The sequence below is a fragment of the Ascaphus truei genome, chromosome 21 (genome assembly GCF_040206685.1).
Source record: "Ascaphus truei isolate aAscTru1 chromosome 21, aAscTru1.hap1, whole genome shotgun sequence".
NCBI classification, from domain to species: domain Eukaryota; kingdom Metazoa; phylum Chordata; class Amphibia; order Anura; family Ascaphidae; genus Ascaphus; species Ascaphus truei.
This window is the reverse complement of record NC_134503.1, coordinates 21,838,379-21,861,494: the sequence shown is the minus strand read 5'-3', so window position 1 is coordinate 21,861,494 and position 23,116 is coordinate 21,838,379.

Genomic DNA, 23,116 nt, shown 5'->3' with positions numbered 1-23,116 from the left:
GACAGTCACAGAGGAAATGGCTGATGCAGAACTTGCAAAGAGCTGGCCGGGAATGGCGCGAACAGCAGAGCCCCGCCCTCATGGGGGGCATGGCGCGAAAGCTACGGCTGCGCCTGCATGGACAGTGACTAACTCAGCCCCTGTGCTGAGTCAACCGCTTAGTCTATGGGACCCTCCCCTGATTTCCACCAGGGGGAGTGACTTTCAACTATGGCCTGTGGGAATGCACCCACTGGGCCCAGGGACTGATATCCAGACGGCGCCACTACAAAAAGTAGTTCCGGCCGCGGAAATGATTTGCAAGAAAGAGGGATATTTTGCACGCAAAGCCGCTGCAAGGAGAAGGCGGGAACTAGCCGCGGGAAAAGAATCCAGCTCTGAGGAGGAAACTGGCGTGAAAACGCAGACCGCGCCCACCAGGACTGAGAGAGGCGCGGCCTTAATTAAGGGGCATGATATTCCCCTGTGGGACCCGCCCATAATTGCAACCCCTGGGGGCGGGTTCCAGCTATGTCAGCGGAAGGAGGAGCCAAAGGAGGAAGTGACTGGCCCAGAAGCTTCTACCGGTCAGTTGCGAGGAACCACTGACCTGGAGAGACCCACACTGAAAGTGGTCCCCACAAAGAGAATGGCCTGCCCCTCCGCTGTGGGAACTATGGTCTCCACCCAGCCCTACTCAGTACCCGGCGGGCTACTAGTAGTAAGGGTGGCTAACACCGAGACGGTGGTCGGACTCTGCCTACAATGCGGGCTGCCCGGAGGCACGGTCAACACGGCGGCACGTTGCCCACATTGCGGGACACTGTACTTATGGCCTATGCCAACGTTTATACCGATACAATCGGCTGACCCCCCGGGGGACCAGGCTAGGCGAGCCGCCGAGTCCCCTGGCGCACTGTGGATAGGATGTGCGAGCCCCGGAGAAAGGGGACTGGAGACGGTCAAGTCGGCTGGGTCGGCCGCAACCGAGACAGTCGGGTCACCTGATGACCGCACCGAGAAGGGAGAATACTCGGACGAGGATCTCCGTGACCTAGCGGAGGTGACATCGAGGCCCAGGATAGAACCGGGGAGGACGACACCCCGTGGTACCAGCAGCTGTCAGAAAGACAGGACGTCCCCCGCAGATCGGCGAGCCGAGAGACGGAGTCCCTCCGCCTCAGCACGTGGCGGCGACGGACGAGAGACGCCGGCACCCCTGCGGACGGGTAAGAGGAGTCCTTTCACTTACCTTGCCCCCGCAGACGGTGTAGGAGTAGAGAGGCCATGCCAGGCCGCAGGCGCACGTGGAGAGACGGCATCACTTCCGGTGAAGACGACGGCGGAGCTTCCGGATGTCGTCATCGAAGAAGAGATTCCGAATGGGGGTCCAACCCGCGATGATGGTGTTTCCGGTTCCGGGGAGGACATCACTTCCGGTGGCGACAGCGGAACAGCCGGGAACAAAGTAGCGACGCTTCGGCGATCGGGAGAAGGTCCCCGATCACCTACAAGGCCCAGGAGTTGGATGGGCGATCCAAGGACTGAGGAGGGTGAGATATCCTCATTGGACCAGTCTACGGACAGCCAGGAACGGGTCGTAACCCCGTGGGGTCCAGTCTCTTGCCCATACGCCCAAGCCCACGCCCTAGCTAAAACCCCTGCCCCAACTCCACGGTCCCCGGGTTCCCCGCCTAGTTTGGAATCTGTGGACATATCACCAGGGGGAGAAGGGAGACGGACTGGGGAAAGACAGCGCAGTGGCGCTACGGAGGGCGATTCTCGGGGAGGGGGAGAGTTGAGAGTGGCTGCGGTAGGCCGGTGGTTGCCTCCTGCAGTTCCTGCGATGGTGAAAAAGGCCCCGGGATCTTCTAGGTGGTCTGTACCGCGATCTGAACGGTCGTCGGGGGTATTTTCCCTGGAAGATGATAGGGAGACAGGAGGGTCACATAAATTTAGAGAGAGCCGTTGGTGGGCCCCACTATTCGAAGGGTACTCCGCGTGGATGGACCGCACTCGGTTCCTCATCCGGCGAGAAGATGTAGTGGATTACTGGTGGGCTGTGGGAGAATTCACACCTGAACAAAGGGACAGAGAGTTGCAGGAGCGGTGGCTGCAGATTGAGAATAGGGAGATAGAACCCATGGGTCCTAGCATCCTATCAGACCCCGTGGACCCTGATGAGCCCCTATCATGGGTGTTACCTGGGAGGGCAGGTAAGGCTGACCTGACCAGGATAAGTAGGGCCGAGCGAACCATAATGGCTCGGTATAAATCATCCCACGGGTTGGAGTACCCGTATGTCCCTGAGCCTCTCATGGATGAGATAGAGGACAACCGGGATAAGTGGCTTAGGGAGGCCATTGAAATGCACTTAGTAGGAAGAGGGAGTTCCGTGATAGGGAAGAAGGCCGAGGAGCGCATAGAGCACTTAGTGCGGGTATGGGGCATAGGGAGAAATATTTACAAGCACAGGGTGACATATAGGCCTGAGAGGGGACTGCCTAGGCACTATCACGTCACGGTCATAGACATGGGCGGTAGAGAGGTCAAGAAACCTGACACTATTTTTAGGGGGTACCTATACATTACGCGGGTTCGTGGCTGCTGGTCGGGGCGGGCTTGGCGGAATGTACTGTAGTCATTTTTGTTATACACCATGGAAATTTGTATGTGAAGTTAACCTAATTCTGTGTTGTATTTCAGTGCTTCCTGCAAAAGGGTATACAAATTTAGGTCCCAGCGAGGACGATGGGATTCACCAGGGGGAGAATGTAGCGGTCATGTAAAATGGCTACAGTCATCTCTCCTGCTGACAGTAAGGCCTGGTAAGTTGTGGGCATGCCAGCAGTAATTATGGAGGTTTGCCCTCACACCCTGGTGGGGTGCCCTGTGTATGGATGGGAGTAGTCACATGCTCTGACTCCATGGTTAGTGATGTCAGAGGTGTGTCAGCTTCCAGAGTGTACATAAGGCACAGCACTGAGTCTAAAGTTAGATCTGCGTTCAGTTCTGCTAAGAGGAGGAGGAGTTCCTCAACAGGACCATCCCCATGCGGACGCAGGGACCCTGATGAGGTGGAGGCGCTGCACTGGAACTAGGTGAGACTCAGCACACTACCTCAGCTGCCTGTCTGGACGGGTCCTCCCCACACACCATCATGCGGGAGACTCAGGAGTCCTGTTGCCAACAGGTGCACCACCAGACACTACCACACTGTAATGGGGGCCGGTTAGACCACAGGGGCCAATGTGAGATTGGGTGGGTCAGGCCGGTTCAGAAATACCGTTACATATGTATTTATGTATGTCTTTATTTATATAGCGCCATTAATGTACATAGTGCGTCACAGCTGTAATAAACATGACAGTCCTATAGATAACAAATAATATAAATAACACAAAGGGGAGAAGTGCTTCAGACATAAAAGTGACATTTAGGAAAAGGAGTCCCTGCTCCGAAGAGCTTACAATCTAATTGCAATGTGTGTGTGTACAGTATATGTATTATAGTGATATTTTGTTATGTTGCTAGAATTTAAGTCTCACAAGGTGACACGTGTCAGGATGTGCCGTGATATCACACACTACTTTAACACCAGGTGACACACAAGTGGTTGTTTGGGTGCAGTTGCACAGGGATTTAATCACAATATGCATATTAGAGTATTAGGATTTAATATGCATTGGGGGTTATCTGAGAGGAACACATTACAGTATTAGGGCAGCAACATTAACCCATAATGTAGGGAAATCATTCTGGACTCAAGAAGACCCGCTCTTTTCAGTTTAATATGATAGAAATGTACTTGCTTTTCTGCCATCGTGGTAAGAATACAAAGTATTTAGTATACAGTAAAGCCCCCTGACAGGCAGGCGTGCAAAAAAAAAAAATCTCCATAAGCTTTCAACATTTTAAGAGTAACATTATGATTCAAAATTGACGTGATTGAGGCTTTTGGTGGAAGAGAGGCACGAAATTGCTTTTGAAAAGTATATGCCTAGTTTTTGATTGGGTGCTTTCTAAATTCTGTAAAACAGAACACGGATGGCATGTCAAAGTTTACAACTTGCATATATTTGACAGTGTTTCTCGGGAGAATGTCGGCGCTAATCTCTGCCTCCCACATTCACTGCTGATTAGACACTATTTCTGCCTCGATTTTCAAAAAGCTCGAGTGCTTTTTTTTAATCACTACAGAGGCTCATTACGGCTTTCCAGTGACTCTTATGTCCTTCAGTTTCCCTGCAAGATTAGAATCTATACTCCGATGAATATTGAATGATTTCATTACATACAAATGCAATCAACAGTTTTGCATAAATTTCTGCTCTTTTCTTGAGTTCCCATTGACCTTAGCACCCATACAGGGAGGCACAATACAAATGCAAATAAGCAAATACAAGAGCCCATAGAAATAGCACAAATAATATTTTATAAACTGGAATTTTCCCCCCCAATATATTTACATATATGTGCTCTATGGTACTTGTTTTCTGTAGATAGAGGGCAGTATTTTTCTATTGTGTATCACCCTAATCCACCTATATACAGTAAATTGCTTGTAAAGTATACTAAGTACATATGGCACAGCATGGAGGATGTTATATATGTTAATGTTTGCATTCATTAACCATTAGTATTTTTCGAGGCGGTGACTTTATCCAAGGTCACAATGGATTGAAACTGGGTCCCCCCACTCCGAAGGCGGTATTCTCCCCACTGCCGCTTCCATCAGCGCTAATTACATGTCATTAGGTGTGTAATGGTGTCTCCAGCATAAGTAACACGGGAGACTTTACACGTCTTTTCTTCGTATATTATACAGCGACTTGGCCTATACTTTTTGGTGCATCTCTCTAGTTTAAAGACCTTACTCACATTTGATTTTAAAGGGAGGACAAACATGACTAAGTATTTTTAGATAACTTTTTAAATTTAACAAAAGATATGGAGTTTTTTTTTTTTTTTAACAATCTTTACCTTTTATCTTTACAGCAAAACGAGAAAAATCCTATGGTTTTTATTTTGTATTTTAAATAAATCAGTTCTGTTGTATTAGATAATACTGTCTGCATTTTTTTTGTTTAACTTCTAATGCCATTTTGAATAGTTTTTGAATATTTTTTTTTAAAGTACTGATCATCCTTTGGTTGCTAGTGGAACCATTTGTAAAGTCATATCCACATCCTCTTTTGAAACAGGTTCTGACACGCACCTTTTTTTTTTTTTTAGCTCTGCCTTTTGGCAACAAAGTATCACAAACAGCTCTGTTACTGTGTTTCAAACAGCAGACTGTCTATTACTCTGAAAGCTGTAACAATAATGTGTTACACTTCGTAATATGGAACATTATATCAGATACAGCATGTTACGGACTGCAGCACAAAGATAGAAGGCAGCCATTTTGTTAGGCACACAATCGGGATATTTACAGATTTATAGCAGGGGCACCAAACGATGGCCAGCTTAGGTAAGAATGTAGAATGATATATTGTCACATGCTTTACATATAAAAATAAGCAGAATAAAAGGCAGAATGTAGTATTGCTGGTTTAAATTGTTTTAAAGCGATTATCAAGCCACCTTTGGTCAAACTGTTTAACATAAGTAGCTGATATGCACAAATCCAGTGTTCCCGTAGAAATGCAAAGCATATACATTTTTCACTAAATACAAAATAATGCGAGTTCCATTAGCAGTGATTAGACCGGTGTAAGGATTGGACTACAGTGCTAAGCTGCTTACTGCACGTTTTACTTCCTCTGGTGGATGTCCCCTATAAAGAAGCAATCCAAGCCGTTTTTTTTACAGACAGGATTGAAACGGGGGGTCTCCGGAGCTGAAGCCCATTCATTTCTTCTCCAGTGACCCCTCTGCTTCCAGAGATACTTACACCCGTAGTGGGTGCCGGCAGCCACTCCAGGGTTCACTATATGGCCGCTTTTCAAAGCTCCGGGCCCTTTTGGCCAATAGGAAGCCGTGACCTCACCCGGTGCGGCTTCCTATTGGCCCATGTGACACGGGGGCTTTAAACTGCAGGAGACACGGGCACCCCCTTCGGAGATAAGGATCTCCGGAAGCAGGGGGTCCCCGGGGTTGAAATCAACGGGGCTCAGCTCTGGAGACCCCCTGCTTCCATCATTGTATTAAAAAAAGGGTGTAAAAGGGCTTGGATTGCTCCTTTAAATGGTAATGTTATTTTTGAAGTAACATTGGGATTTGGTGTAGATTTTCTCACACTTCTGCAGTGGGTTGGTAGTTCGGACTTTGTGAAATATAAATGATATCCTTGCCGTTCCTATGTCTGATTCTTGGGCAGGAAATAAAACAGATGTTACTACTTTTATAGGAGCCAAGCCACTGACCCGCGACTAGCAGAACATCTATTTGTGTAAATACATCCATGACGTGCCGGAGCTTTAAAACCGGCGTTTCGATTATTTTATTTTTTTTCCCCTGAAACATTAACAAGTTCTGATCATAATCACAACAAATTGTACGGAGCGAATCCATAAACACTCATCACGCACAGCGGGGGGAGAGTCGCTAAGCTGCGGTGATCCCACTGCGAGCCGGTGATCAAAGGTTAATCACAGTTTAGAGAATCCCCATGACGGGGTCTTGAACAAGATGCAAGAAAACCCCACACAACAAACGATACTACATCATAAAAACAAAGGGCACGCCCCTAAAATGTAGGTTCTTCCACTGGAGACAAATATTAACCGGATGACACGTTGCGCCTCCACATGACATGAACTTGTATTTATTACTACACACCTCTCCTGTTATCGTTTATTTATATGGCACCAACAAATGCCACGGCGCAGCACAATGTGGGCGGGGGAGGCTAAGAATTAAACACAAAATGCACACAACTTTGAGACATCGTGAAACAATAGGTAATGAGGTCCCTGCTTACAAATCTAGAAGGAATGGGGGAGTATTGACAAGCAGACCTCTCAACACGGTATTACCGTAGCATTGTCCCGGTTGTAGGTCTGGGATGAGTGTCCTCCCTAAGTGTCTACACGCTTTCTAGTGCTGTAGGCCTACTGAATGTAGGGCAAGGCGTGTCTCATGATCTTAGAGTAGTTCTCCTTGGAGAGATACGTCTCGCTCTACCTCAGTCTACCTCAGCGGGCTCCATGTTTGTGACGGTGCTTGTATCGAATCAGGAGGCTGACCCGCAGGGCTGAGGTAGAAATGCAGAATAACCGACCAGAGCCCGGGGACAGAGTCCTGTAAGAGCATCCATAGTCGATAAGCAGGCAGGGGTCAGGGCAGGCGGCAGACGTGCAGAGTTCAGGCGACAATCCAAGGTTTGGGCAGGCAGAAGGCAGCGATGTCGGGGTCACGATCCGGGGTCAGCAACAGGGATTCCAAATAGGAGAAAGGGTAATGCGTGACCGCGAAGATCGAACGGAGCTGCAGCAAACAGAGCTTTGCTCGGCGACTCCCACTGGGAACTGCAGCCTTAAGTAGCAGGCTGCCAGTAACCAAAATGGCCAGTTTGAGCAGAAAGGGCTGGAGAGACAGAAAACCTGGACCGTAGTGAAAACTTGGCACGGATTGAGCAGAATCCTTACAACACAATAACAAATCATACAGGCCTCACACGCCTTACCCCCACACAATGCCCCACTGTCCAACCACCTTGTCCACACCCTGGTGAGGTTTCCCCACAAAGTACTGAGGTACCCTCGGCACCCAACCACCGAGTGTCCACAGGAGCCACAACCCGCCCCAAAGTGTGCGGTAGCTCTACCCACAGAATGTGTGTGAATTGAGGTGCACTTGTTGAGTGTGATTCTTGCCGGGTACTCCAGCACCCGGCTACTGCCGGCTGATGTTAGGATCAGTCTGGTCCCACGTAGTCGTCGTCTGCGACAGTGTCTGTCTCTGCATGGGGTAGACTCCTGCTAGAGCGTCCCACTTAGAGACTCTCTTTATCTTGCTTTGGTGGTCTGATCCCAGACCACAGGCGCGGCATCTTGACTGTGTCCTTGACACTATAGATCTAAAGGGGCAATGTCCCTATCTAAGGGCTTGTCCCTGAAGCACCCACAAGCTGATTGGGGGGGACTCAGGACCTACCTGGGGCCTAAGGGGGCAAACTAGGCCTAGTCCAGGGAAGCACAGCTCTACTACCTTCTCTGTTCTGCTCCCCCTTCTGTCTGAGTGCGCAGTCCCAGCACGCCAAATGTATCTCTCCTGAGTTGGAGAATGCCGCAGCCCTATTGGCTGTTTCGCGTCATGTGATCCGCAACCCCTGTGCATTATGGGACTTGTAGTTTCCCTGCGGAGCTTACCTTGTAATGACTGCCGCTATCTGGTGCTCTGCCCATGCGCCCCACTCCTGGAATGGCCGCCGCAACTACTGGTGCTTCTGCACATGCGCGAGGTGTCAGCTGCGCATGCTCCAACCCCAACATGGCAGCCCCCGCTAGCCGGGTGTGCTGCGGAGCCTCCGGATCACCGTAGCACTCCCTGTACTGCACTGCAGCCTCCCTGACTAGCTGGTGACTCCCCTGCCTGGAGCGGAGGTAACCAGGGACCATTTAAAGATTGTAAATTTCATTGGATTTGGGATGAATTAACTACCTTATCACTCAAAGACATATTGCACCATTGTATGTATGTTTTTTTTCCACACAAAGCTGCGCTCCCCAATCCACCTGGACACCGGGGAGACTAAATGGAACAGGTTACAGTAGTCCAACTGGGATCTTGAAAGGGTATGAATTAGTATATGTATTAATTGAGTGGTGAGCAAGGAGTGTATTTCTGCAATATAGGGATTGAAGCAGCAGCAAATCATGATGTGTGGTATAAAGGAAAGAGAGGAGTCACGTATGACACCTCGACATCTGGCTTGTGTATTGGGGGAATAGTAGAGTAATCCATTGTCAGTAAGAAGTCGGACATAAGGATAGAATGCAAAAGAGGAAAAATGATTAGTTATTAGATATACAGTATATATATATATATATATATATATATATATATATATATATATATATATATATATATATATATATGCAAATATAACTGTATGCTCATCTGCATGTCTTAGGCAGGTCTGCAACCCCGCCTTTCCCAATTATCACCCAGCATACAGCACTTCCACTGCAGCAAGGGATTCTGGGAAATGACATGCAAATGAGCACACAGTGTCACTTTTTGCCTCAATAACCATTTTTAACATGGTTCCCTATAGGCTTAAGCTTGCTGCATGGTCACAGCTTTGAGCACAGCCAGGGTTAAGGTGCATACCCAGAAAACCCACCCACAGACAGCTGTTTCGACCTTGATGGGTCTCATCAGTGTGGGGTTGATTTTACTGGGAATGCAAGAGAGGCTATGGGATAGGCTAAACCATAATACTGAGTTAAGTTATGGTGAGTAAAAAAAGTGACAAAAACCCTCCACAGGAAAGCAAATATATATATATTCTATATAATCTCATCATCAATCTTCTCTAGCCCTTGTCGATCCACTACTTGATTAAGCCTTCCCAATCATCTCCCAGGTACTACCGTTACAGCTTCTCTTCTCCATGTTGCTCCAACACATTTTCTCATCTCATCCCCCATCTTTCTTTGGGTCATCGTCTTGGTCTTTTGATCTCTCTCGGAATCCAGTCGAGTACCATCTTTGTCCAATGATGGTCATGTCTTCTTGAGATATGTCCGGTCCACTGCCTTGTACATTTCTTCACCCTTGTGAAGATGTCACAGAATTTTGTTTGGTTTTGAACCCATTCACTCTTTTTCCTGCCCCTATGGGTAAAGCCAAAACACAAAACCAACCAAAAAGTGTTACAATCACTCGTGTGAATTATTATTCTCTACTATCTTTGTATACACATTTTTAATTTCTTGCATTTTTTTCCCCACAATAAATACAATTTTTATTGGTACAATTATATAATATAGTGTAACCCCCCCCCCCCCTGCTTGGGATTACCATATAGTATAAGGGGTTAAAGGGTTTGAAGGAATTAGATATTTAACACCTGCCCCATTAGATAGTATGTTGCAAGGTGACCAGGCTAGGGTGACTCAGCAAAGGCTATACTCGTCCCCTTTTCTGCCCAGAGACAGGACGGGGGAAGAAATCCACCCTCAGATCCCAGGAGGGGAGCCAGAGGAACTGTCTCACCTGCAAATATGTAAGTAATCTTGGGCAGGGGTGCGCAAAGTTTCCTTCATGCGTTCGCTTATCTCCTGTCCCCTCTGGCTCGTGCCTCTTCTCCCCCGTCCGCCCCCCCCCCCCTGCACAACTCCGGCGCCAAATGACGTTGCGGGGCCATGTGATGTCACGTGACCCCGCGGTGTCATTTGACGCTGGGTTGCCAGAGACACAAATCGCTGAAAGGCAAGGTAAGTACAATCACAGAGGTCTCCCTTGATCCCCGGCATTTATTTTAAATGCCTTCGGGGAAGCGCGGGGTCTCTGTAACAGCCACGCCCCCCCCTCTTAAAACTCATGACCCCACTTTGCGCACTCCTGGTCTAGGGTACTAACTACTTGTTGTTTTAACAGGTAGGCTCCCTAGAAATGTAGGGGTCATAGAAGTACAGACTCCCCTTGGGAGGCCTGTGTCTCCTAGGGGTTACCCCAACTGGTAGCCCTGGGACTCAAAGGAACATAGCAACTGGTAGCCTTGGGACTCAAAGGAACATAGCAACTGGTAGCCTTGGGACTCAAAGGAACATTGCAACTGGTAGCCTTGGGACTCAAAGGAACATTGCAACTGGTAGCCTTGGGACTCAATGGAACATTGCAACTGGTAGCCTTGGACACCCTCCCACTGTGAGCATCCCAGGGGAGTATAATATTGAGCCCAATAGAAAGGGATCACCTCTGCCATCCTAACATTGTAGAAATACTAATAGGATTGTCAGTGCCAGGTAGAGAACCAAGGCCTCTCTGTACCAAAGATATAAAGGAGAAGCCCAAGCAGGGACCCAGAAGGTATAAGAAGAGTATGTAATATGATGACTAAGCTACCTTGAATGTCTAATCAACTGCCCCAACGGTTGTAAGCATGCGTGTCAAGGTAACCCACATTGAGTAGCCAAACAGAGTACACCGATGTAATCTCCCTAAAAGCCGGGCAGTTTTAGAAATATTGCTCCATAGTTAAACAATTTTTTTATACAAATAAAATGAATTGAATTTTATTCAACTAAGAAAAATACTTTACACAAATGTGTCACCACGGTATTATCATGTTTAAAAAGGAAATATTTGCCTGTGAATAATTACTGTTTGGTAATGATAGGGCTAAACCTAGGGCTTTCATTTTTTTTTTTAAAGCTGGTTGAAATGACGAGACACAGACTCCTGATGAAGCAGAACTCCCTGTGAAACGCGTTGACTCGCAGGATTTGGGTACTGACCACAGGCCTTGGGACTGAGCAATGATCGAAGAGAATTTCCGGGTCACAAGCCAGGATCGGAGTCAGGGTTAAACAGCGTAGTCTGGATCACAGTTCCAAGATCAGGGCAGGAGAAAGGCAATCAGCCAAAATACAGGTAGAGGTTCAGCAGAGGTTCAGGACAGGCAAAGCACAAGTAGGATACAAGACGGGGTCCAAGAGCATAAGGACCTGACACCTTCCTCGGGCACTGGCTGCATGGAAATGCTGCCTTATAAAGGCCAGGAACAGGTGCAGCCGATTACAACCTCCATCCAGATTAGGGTGAAGTGAGACCGCTTCAGCCATCTTGGGTAAGGGCAAAGAGTGGATGTTTCCTCCATTTTGGAGGAGGCAAAGCAATCTCCGGTGTCAGCCATGCTGGAGTTCAGGAATGTGCTGGTGACGAAGGGGAATGGTCGAAACGGCGGACCCTGACATGCATAGGTTAACGAGTAACTGGGAGCGGAGTGTGGATCCGAAAAGCAAGAAGTGACGTCAGCCGTTAGGAACATCGTTGGAATGAGAGGGACTCCCCTGCAGTCGCTCTGCATCGCCTCCAGGAATATACACACACGTGTGTCGTGCAACTATGCGCATTTCCTTTCTTTAATTACACTTTTGATACACTATGGGTGTTTTTCATTTTTATGTCCTATGGTATTCCAAGTGAGGATCTTCTTTCCAACCCCAGATCTCTGACACAGGAGTTTCATTATTATCTAAGTGCTCACATGGAGCGCCTATCACTTATCGTCAATAAGATTGTCTTGTTTCTTCCAAATGCCTCCATCCAATCTTCATTCTCCTATTGCTTTAATGTAAGATTCCCACCCATTGTTACTTGCCGGCCAATGTAGATAGTCTTCCATTTCTAGTTCCATTCCACTTATTTGAATCTTTGCAGAGTTGACACATTGGTTGAACATCACGTTGGCCTCGCTGACATTGACTTGAACAATTCTTCAAGTAAAAAACAATGGTGACAACCAGCAGTCCCTTGCTGAACCTGATCTTGCTTGTATCTTCATGGAATGGAATGGTTGATGTGGCATTCTCAAAAATGTTCTTTATATTATCAATGTGCACTGCAATATTTTGTCTTCGTGCATCTAGGTCCACGGAGGAGTAGATAGATTCAAATGTTTTTCATATTCATTACTTCGGGAAATCACTTCTTGTACGACTTGGATGTGGTCCATTGTGTTGCATCCACTGCGAGATCCCGCTTGTTCTCTAGGCTGGGCAAAGTCCAGGGTCTGTTGCAGCCGATTAGTGAGTATCTTCATACAAATCTTGTAAGTGATTGAAAGTAGACTGATCGATTGGTCTGTAGATCTTGAGGTCATCACACAGTGAACATCCAAATGTTAAATACTAAGAAACTCTAGCAAGGATAGAATCACTCACAGTGGTCAATGGGATGGCACTTTTACATACTTTCTTTTTAAAGAAAATTTTATTTATTTTCAAAGACCTACATTTTGTTTTAATCTTTCTAGAAAGAAAAGGTATACCGGGATACACCAAATAAGTAAACATGGGAAGACTGTTGATCCAGGGAGAAATCCGATTGCCAATTCTTGGAGTCAGGAAGGAATTTATTGTCCCCTTATGAGATATCGTTGGATGATGTGACTCTGGTTTTTTTTGTTTGCCTTCCTCTGGATCAATAATTAAGAATATATATAGAATAAAGTATCTGTTGTCTAAAAATTTAGCATAGGTTGAATGTGATGGACGTACGTCTTTTTTCCACCTCATCTACTATGTAACTATGTAAAAAAAAACCTGAACAGCTTTTCACCAATATTTAATATTTTCGGTTGAAAAACACAAATAGGCTCCACTGATCAGTCATTCAAAAGACAAAGAGCAGGGAAAGTGATGTGCAACATGATAAAGGGAAGATCTTGTCATGAGACGAGTGCATGAGATGGAAAGTAGGCAAATTATGGATCTGCTGGACCACTCCTCAAATATCAGCTCCGCTTCACGATCCTATCACCTCCATGATCTTTCCAAGCTTGTAACTTACCGAACATCTTCAGCTGGGTCTGAAACAAAATAAACTTTTCCTACAGTATAATTAGATATAAAATGATAACATTCCCTAAAATGCTTCCAACAGAGAGAGCACTCAGACGCAATTCATCCAAAAAGCTTCTTAACACCAGAGCTAGCAATCATGGACATTTAAAAATACTGGAATTCTATAATTAAAATGCGGAGAACTTGCTGCAGATGCAATTGGAAAATTATCCACAATTTAAAAGTAAATGGCTGAACATTAAATTCCTGCATAAAAATAAGGAAACCCCTAAATATACTTCAGAAGCAGTGGTTTTTGGTGAATTGTATGTTAATCTTCCCAAATTATGTTTAATTAGTGGAAATGTTTTGTTTTCGGAGGAAGCGGAATAGAAGACTTTAGCATTACAAAACAGTACTGTATCATTCCGTAATTCATTCTTCCTTTAGCCACAATTTATTGGCGTGCAAATGTAAGATTTGACGTGGTCGTCTCTCTCACAGTGAAGACATTCTGAAGGTAAAACAAATAACTCCAAGAGGTAAAGAATTCCCGTTAGTTACTCGTCACCCTATAGAACAATCTGACAATGTCAGTCTTTGGAAATGTGTGTACATGGAAATCTTTACGTACCTGCACTTTGACCGTATACATCAGAACCAACACTGTGTCCCGTTCATGCGTTATATAGTGGGTCACAATTACCTGCGCTTGAGGAACATTATCTCTGGGATTCACTAAGTCCCCCCGATCCAGTGTTAACTGCCACCCTAGCAGCGCCGTCTTGACGTATGGGCACACTGGGCAGTTGCCCGGGGGCCCCACGAGCATAGGGGCCGCACGCTAATCTATGCACAGACCAGAATTTAACACTCATTTTCCGATCCCCCGCCTCAACATTCACATCTCCCGCTAACTCGGTAGAAGGAGAAAAATTACGACTTGTAGCGGAGAGTTGGCGAGGCCCAGTGCACTGCTTTGCCCGGGGCCTATAATGCTGTTAAGACAGTCCTGCACCCTAGTACCCCCTCATAAGCGCTGGGTGAATCCTGGCTTATGCCCTCTGAGTAATGTACTCTGGGGGCTGCAGTTCCTGTTTGCTCTGACCATGTGAACCGGCTGTACACAGACCAGCCGGAAGTTCCCTCCTGAATAAATGCTGCGATCTATACAGACGCACTGGATGCTCTTGATGCGACCAATAAGAAAACAAAAAAAAAAAGCTGTGTGTGCTGTGCACGCGCATAGTAAGTGAAACTTCTTTGACTTTTGTCACAGAAATTGTATTTGTGATGTTTTAATTAAAAATCAAAATACAATTTCATTGACAAAACACAAATAAATTTGGACTTAGAACGTGCGTGCTTGGCATACATCCCCTGTATTTGCAATAAGTGTGAATTCCTCGTGTAACTGCGTGTGCGTGTGTCAGTCAGTATGTGTGTCAGTCAGTGTGTGTGTGTGTGTGTGTGTGTGTCAGTCAGTGTGTGTGTGTATGTGTGTCAGTCAGTGTGTGTGTATGTGTGTCAGTCAGTGTGTGTATATGTGTGTCAGTCAGTGTGTGTATGTGTGTTCATGCGTGTGTGTCAGTCAGTCAGTGTGTGTGTATGTGTGTGTGTCAGTCAGTGTGCGTGCGTGTGTGTGTGTCAGTCAGTGTGTGTGTGTGTCAGTCAGTGTGTGTGTGTATGTGTGTGTGTCAGTCAGTGTGTGTGTATGTATGTGTGTGTGTGTGTGTGTGTGTATGTCAGTCAGTGTGTCAGTGTGTGTGTATGTCAGTCAGTGTGTCAGTGTGTGTGTGTATGTGTGTCAGTGTGCGTGCGTGTGTGTGTGTCAGTCAGTGTGTGTGTGTGTCAGTCAGTGTGTGTGTGTATGTGTGTGTGTCAGTCAGTGTGTGTGTATGTATGTGTGTGTGTGTGTGTGTGTGTATGTCAGTCAGTGTGTCAGTGTGTGTGTATGTCAGTCAGTGTGTCAGTGTGTGTGTGTATGTGTGTCAGTGTGTGTGTATGTGTGTGTATGTGTGTCTGTGTGTCAGTGTGTCAGTCAGTGTGTGTGTGTGTGTGTCAGTCAGTGTGTGTGTGTGTATGTGTGTCAGTCAGCGTGTGTGTGTGTGTGTGTGTGTGTGTGTGTGTGTGTGTGTGTGTGTGTATGTGTGTCAGTCAGTGTGTGTGTGTGTGTGTGTGTGTATGTGTGTCAGTCAGTGTATGTGTGTCAGTCAGTGTGTGTGTGTGTGTATGTCAGTCAGCCAGTGTGTGTGTGTCAGCCAGTGTGTGTGTGTCAGCCAGTTTGTGTGTGTCAGTCAGTGTGTGTGTGTGTCAGTCAGTGTGTGTGAGTGTGTGTGTGTGTTAGTCAGTGTGTGTGTGTGTGTGTGTGTGTGTGTGTCAGTCAGTGTATGTGTGTCAGTCAGTGTGTGTGTCTCAGTCAGTGTGTGTGTCAGTCAGTGTGTGTGTGTGTGTCAGTCAGTGTGTGTGTGTGTGTGTCAGTCAGTCAGTCAGTCAGTCAGTGTGTGTGTGTGTGTCAGTCAGTCAGTCAGTGTGTGTGTGGGTGTGTGTTTATGTGTGTGTGTGTGTGTGTGTGTGTGTGTTTATGTGTGTTTATGTGTGTCAGTCAGTGTGTGTTTATGTGTGTCAGTCAGTGTGTGTGTGTGTGTATGTGTGTCAGGCACTGTGTGTGTGTATGTGTCAGTCTATGTGTATGTGTGTCTCTATTTCTTTGTCCTTCCCCCTCTCTCCTGACTCCCCTCCCAAGACCCCCCCCCCCGAGCTGCGGAACCACGGGGGCTCTGGCAGAGTCTCCTGACTCTCTCTCCCCTCCCCCCCCCAAGCTGCGGACCCACGGGGGCTATGGCTGAGTCTCCTGACTCTCTCCCCCCCCCCCCCGAGCTGCGGACCCACGGGGGCTCTGGCTAAGTCTCCTGACTCTCTCTCCCCCCCCCCCTGAGCTGCGGACCCACGTGGGCTCTGGCTGAGTCTCCTGACTCTCTCTCCCCCCCCCCCCCGAGCTGCGGACCCACGGGGGCTCTGGCTGAGTCTCCTGACTCTCTCTCCCCCCCCCCCCGAGCTGCGGACCGCAGGGGCTCTGGCAGAGTCTCCTGACTCTCTCTCACCCCCCCCCCTGTGCTTAAGAGGCCCCCCCCCCTCCGGCAGTGCTGCGTGGGAAGCGGCACGCTCAAACCCCCCCGCTTCCCGCGTTACTGGAGCAGGAGGCGAGAAGCACTCCTCTCTCACCCCGATACCCTCCATCAGGTGGTTGAGTCCTGAAACCAGGCTCCGGATGTGAAGCTGTAGCTCGGGGGGCAAGGAGGGCAGCTCCACGTCCTCAACCCCGGGATCCTCTTCTTGTCCGGCCAGCTGCAGTTGATAGCCTGCAGGTCTCCGCCAGGTAGCAGCGGGAAGAGAGAGGAGAAGGCCGGGGCCAGGAATATGTGTGGGGAGATCGGGACCAGCAGCAGCGGCGCCCACATCACCTCAGCCGTGAAGTACACCCCATCCACTCACCCCCGCAGCTCACCACGAACACAGCCTTCGACTGGTTGGCAGCGCCAGCCTCGAAGCTGGAGAACTCCTTAACTTGGTGGGCCCCCGCGGAGAGCAGCAGCAGTTCGGCGCAGCCGCACCAGTGCAGGATCTCGGCACTCGTTAGCTGTGACGGCGGTGAGTATGTTGAGCGGGGGAGGAGGAGGGGGGGAAAGCCGTCCTCATTCACCCGGCAGCGCAAGGAGGACTCCGAGCCGCCTGTGAGCATCGCCATGACTACCGCGCATGTCAGCGGGCGCGGGCAGCGGCGGCCGTTACGGCGGTGGAGGAATGGCATGCGCAGGGGGGCTCTGTCTGAGTCTCCAACCCGGCAGAGCGCTTGGCTGGGACAGAGAGCGGGCCTGGTCCCAGGAGCTGGTCAGTGTGTGTCTCTCTCTCTGTGTTGTGTGAATGCGGACACGGAGCTGCGGACTCCCAGCCCCCCCCCCCCGGCGACACGTGGTCCCGTTACCCCCCTCCTCCCGACTCCCACTACCCCCCTCCTCCCGACTCCCACTACCCCCTCCTCCCGACTCCCACTACCCCAGGCTGATCTTTGGACACGGAGCTTCGGACTCCCAGCCCCCCCGGCGACACGTGGTCCCGTTACCAAAGCAGGAGTGACAGGGCAGGGGGTGGAGCCTCAGCCTCAGCTATCCCACCACGGAGCAGCGTACTCCACGGCGGGCAGCACCACAGAGCCCGTGCCGGATGAGGGGAATTAAATACCCCTTAACACACCTTACGTGACAGCGAATCACCGGCTGCCAATTAAATTTTGAGGGCTGCCGCATGTCAGCAGGAAAGCGGAGGTAGGGAGGAGAGAGGCTGCGCGGCATGGCAGCGGCAGTTAGGAGCGGCGGCTATCGCCGCCGCATATGTCACGGTGTGTGGGGGGGTGTGGGGCTCGGGGGGGGGGGGGGTGATTAGGAGCGGCGCCGGCGGCTATCGCCGCCGCCGCCGCATCTGATTTGTGGAGCGGGTGTGATGTCAGTGTTGGGGTCGGGCTGAGCCAGAACACAGCCCGGCCTCAACTGCCAGCACTGACGTCACATCCGTTTCATTTCTGTCTCCACAATTCTTTTTTGCCCCATCACGAATGAGGTGCCACTAAGGAAGTTTCACTTCAAAAAACCCACATTTTTGTTTCCATTGTTCGATACGATTTAGTGCTCATGAGATCTGCAGAAGAACAAATATTCCCTTTCCTTCATCAGTTACTGTACACAGTCTATCTTGGCTTTAATACAAGCTGCATGACTTTTAATACACATGATATTGAAAACATGTTCGGGCCAGATTCACAAAGCTCCATTAAGTTGCTAACCTACCATCATGTTAACCAATCGTGTAAGGACAATAATGTAATATGAAGCCATGTTTTATCCCATAAAGAGCATAGGGTTAACTATAATGAATGTTGAAATTAATGAGATGCAAATGATATGTAAATGATGCATTAGCATAACATTGCAAATCCACAAAAGTCTGTTAAGGGTAACGTGGGGCATAATGTTACTGTTAGCGTGGAGTTACTCCTATCCTATGTCCGGGTTTGGATAGGAGTAATGGTAAGACCATACTTACTGTTAGGTTATTGGACGGTAATGCAACGTTATGCTACAATACCGTAGGGTGACCATCTGTACCGGTTAAACTGGGACAGTATTGTTTTTTCAGTGCTTGACCCGGTGAGTAAAATTTCTAGTTTGCACAAGTTTTGGAATTGCTGCTCCAGACCGCTTGGAGGGTCTTTCCAAACCAGAACATAAGAGGCGTTTTAGTCCCTAGCTGCGGCCCGGCTTCCACCAGCACCTCCGCTGTCCGCGTCGGACCTTGGGCCATTCCTGTAAGTCGAAACCAACTTCCGCATCCGCCCGCAGGAGTAGCGCGGGACCTGAGGCCTTCCCAGTCCAACCCTAAAGGTAAAATTTGTGTGTTGTTTTTTTTCTTGGGGGAAGCCGTGTGTGTGACTTGTGGGAGCTGTGTGTGTCTTTGAGGGGGAGCTGTGCATGTTTCTTGGGGGGAAAGGTGAGTGTGTGTATTTGAGGGGGCTCTGTGTCTGTCTAGGGCAGTGGTCTCCAACTCCAGTCCTCAAGGACCACTAACAGTGCAGGTTTTAAGGATACCCCTGCTTGAGCACAGGTGACTCAATCATTTTGACTGAACCACCTGTGCCCAAGCAGGGGTATCCTTAAAACCTGCACTGTTAGTGGTCCGTGAGGACTGGAGTTGGGGACCATTGGTCTAGGGGGGAGCTATGTGTGTGATTCTTGGGGAGGCGGTGTGTGTGATTCTCGGGGGTGAGGTTTCTAGGTGAGGAGTGGGGCATTGAGTGAGTGAAAAGGGGTGTGAGGAGGAGGAGGAGTGAGATGAATGTGATGGGGGAGAGTGGTGTGAGAGGGGGGGGGAGAGTTGCGGGTAAGTGGTAGAGAATGGGAAGAGAGAGGAGGGCGCAGTGAGTGAGAGATGATTAATAAGTGATTTTGTTTTTGTCCCGGTTTGTCACTTTATTAATATGGTCGCCTTACAATCCGGGGATGTGAATCAGATGTAGTATTAACATTGTTTTGGCATTTATTTAGCTTTGAGGATATCGTTACCTCAGAACATTGAAATAAATGATCAAAAACCATACTACTTGGGTTCAACAAAGACTACATTTTAGAAAAGCAGATTTTAATAAATTGAGGAGTAATCTGCAAGGAATATATTGGGATGACCTTTTTGCAGGGAAAATGTGGAAGATAAATGGGCAGTCTTTACAGCTGCAGACCAAGCAATATCCCACGTGTTAAAAAAAAACAAAAAAAAAATCAGTTCTGTACTAAGAGAAAATACTTGTAGCATATTAAAAAAAAAACATCTCTGACTGACTTTTTAAATGTATTATAATGTAACAAGCATTTTTTGTTTCTATAGCAACCATTTACAAAGTCACATCCCGTTCCTCTTGAAACTCGCTCTGACACGCCCCTTTTTGAGCCCTGCCCTCTCTCTAGCAGAGCACTAATTGTATCTAGTGACTGCCTGGTCACATGATCTTCCCCACAGAACTTAGCATCTGTGGTCATCTTCTGCTGCCCTGACAGCCATTTAGTGAACCCCCGAGCCAAATCTTTGCCGATCGATCACAGGAGAACAGATTGATCGGCAATTTAGCTAATTACTTATCATTGTGTGGATTGTATTGATGCACATATTAATGGAGATTTTTTTTAAATGGCATCTTGGACTGCTGCTTTTAATCATTGTTAGAAAAGCACACTCATCAGTGTATACCCTTGGGTAATATATATAAAAGAAACAAGTCAAAACCAATGTGGCTAAATAAACAGGTAGGGGAGGAAATGGACAAGAAGAGGAAGGCGTTTAGATTCTTTAAGTCAGAAGGGACGGAGACATCGTATCAGAATTATAAGGAATGTAACAAAAATTGCAAAAGGGCAATCAAATTATCAAAAATGGATAATGAAAAAAGGATTGCAACAGAAAGTAAGGTCAACCCTAAAAAGTTCTTTAAGTACCTTAATAACAAAAGATTACAACATAAAATATAGGACCCTTTCAGTGTGGTTGGAGATAAGGAAAAAGCAGAGACATTAAACAAATGATTTTCCTCTTTATTTACCAAGGAGGAATCCATTTCAATAGTAGTGCCGCAGGAGGAAGCCACAGCCTCCATATTAATGAACAATTGGTTAACTGAGGAAGAAGTTCATAGGCAGCTTGATAGAATTAAGGTAAATAAGGCACCTGGCCCCGATGGCATACATCCAAGATTTCTTTGTAAGGATTCTGCTCGATCCCTGCCAGGTTTTCTGTCTTTCCTGACCTTTCTGCTCACTGTGGCCATTTTGGTTACTGGCAGCCTGCTACTTAAGGCTGCAGTTCCTGTTGGGAGTCGCCGAGCAAAGTTCTGTTTGCTGCAGCTCTGTTTGATCTTCGCTGTCACGCATTACCCTTTCACCTGTTTGGAATCCCTGTTGCTGACCCCGGACTGTGACCCCGACCTCGCTGCCTTCCGCCCGCCCTGAGCTTTGCCTGTCACCTGGACTCTGCACCCCTGCCGCCTGCCCTGACCACTGCCTGCTTACCGACTACGAATACTCTTACAGGACTCTGTCCCGGGCTCTGGTCGGTTATTCTGCATTCCTACCTCAGCCCTGGGGGTCCGCCTCCTGATTTGAGACGAGCACCGTCACATTCTTAAGGTGTTATTTTCAGTAATAGCCAAACCATTACATTTAATATTCAAGGACTCCATTTCCACAGGCTCAGTACCACAAGATTGGCGTAAAGCAGATGTGGTGCCTATATTTAAAAAATGAGCTAGATCACAACCAGGAAATTACAGACCTGTAAGCCTGACATCAATAGTGGGGAAACTACTTGAAGGTTTAGTACTGGATAATATTCAGGAATCCCCAATGGAAAACAAAATTATTAGTAATAGTCAGCATGGATTTATGAAGGATAGATCATGCCAAACTAACCTTATTAGTTTCTTTGAGGAGGTAAGTAGGAATTTAGACCAGGGTAATGCAGTTGATGTGGTCTACTTAGATTTTGCAAAAGCTTTTGATACGGTTCCACACAAGAGGTTAGTGTACAAAATAAAGCAAATTGGACTCAGTAAAAATATATGCACCTGGATTGAAAACTGGTTGAAGGATAGACAACAGAGGGTTGTCATAAATTGAACCTTTTCATTTTGGGCTAAAGTTGTGAGTGGAGTACCTCAGGGATCGGTACTGGGACCCCTGCTTTTTAACTTGTTTATTAATGACCTTGAGGTTGGCATCGAGAGCAAAGTCTCCATATTTGCTGATGATACTAAATTGTGTAAGGTAATAGAATCAGAGCAGGATGTAATTTCTCTTCAGAAGGACTTGGAGAGACTGGAAACTTGGGGAGGTAAATGGCAGATGAGGTTTAATACGGATAAATGTAAGGTTATGCATTTGGAAAACAATAATAAACAGGTGACGTACAAATTAAATGGGGATAAATTGGGAGAAACCTTAATGGAGAAGGATTTAGGAGTGCTTGTAGACAGCAGGCTAAGCAATAGTGCCCAATGTCAGGCAAAAAAATATATTATCTTGCATTAAACGGGCAATGGATGGAAGGGAAATAAGCGTAATTATGCGTCTCTTTAAAGCATTTGTAAGACCACACCTTGAATATGGAGTACAATTTTGGGCACCACTCCATAAAAAAAGACATTATGGTATGGAACTAGAAAAAGTGCAGAGAAGAGCCACCAAAGTTATAAAGAGGGTGATTTATGAGGAGAGGCTGGCTAAATTAGATTTGTTTACGTGAGGCTGCAGTCCCAGTGCGGAGGCGTGCGCTGTGCACACAAGCATCGCCCCCCCCAATCAGACCGGACGCAGTACCTGCCTCGGCTCGCATTTGGCAGCCGCGCTGTACTGCAAGTTTTCACAAATACAAAAAGATTGTATTTGGAACTTACGACGGAGGCGTGGCCAGCCAATGAGGGCGAAACAGTCGCGTGAGGTCATGGCCACGCCCCTGCAAAACACCCACTACGCCCCCCCCCGTCGCTATCGCACCCAAGACCGCAGATCGTGTGAAGCGCTGTGCATGCGCCGCCCTTCTCCCCCCCCCACGGGCGCGCGTGCTCCAGTGCTGACCACCGCATTAGGCCTCGTCCACGGTTGCTGCTTGCTGGCGGAGGCGCGCTGAGGCGCACTCCCGCTCAGCACTGAGCCCCTACAGCCGCAATTAGAGCGGCTTTTGTAGGGGCTCGCTTACGCTTCCGCAAGCACGCGGAAGCGTAGGTCTTACCAGAATTTTACATTTCCCCGCTTGCCGGCGCGCAGGGCCGGTCACGTGAGCGGTTCGCCCAATGAGGGCGAACCAGCTCCGTGACCCCGACCCGCCCCAGACACGCCCCCGGACGGCGCGCTGACTAAGGCCATGGAAAGCACCCGCTTTCCCTGAGCCTCAGCGCGCCTCAGCACACCAGCAGGTAACATGGCCGAGGCCTTAGAAAAGAGGCGTCTCATAGGGGATATGATAACTACCGTATATACAAATATATTAGGGGACAGTACAAGGAGCTTTCAAAATAACTTTTCATCCCACGGGCAGTACAAAGGACTTGGGGTTATACCTTGAGGTTGGAGGAAAGGAGA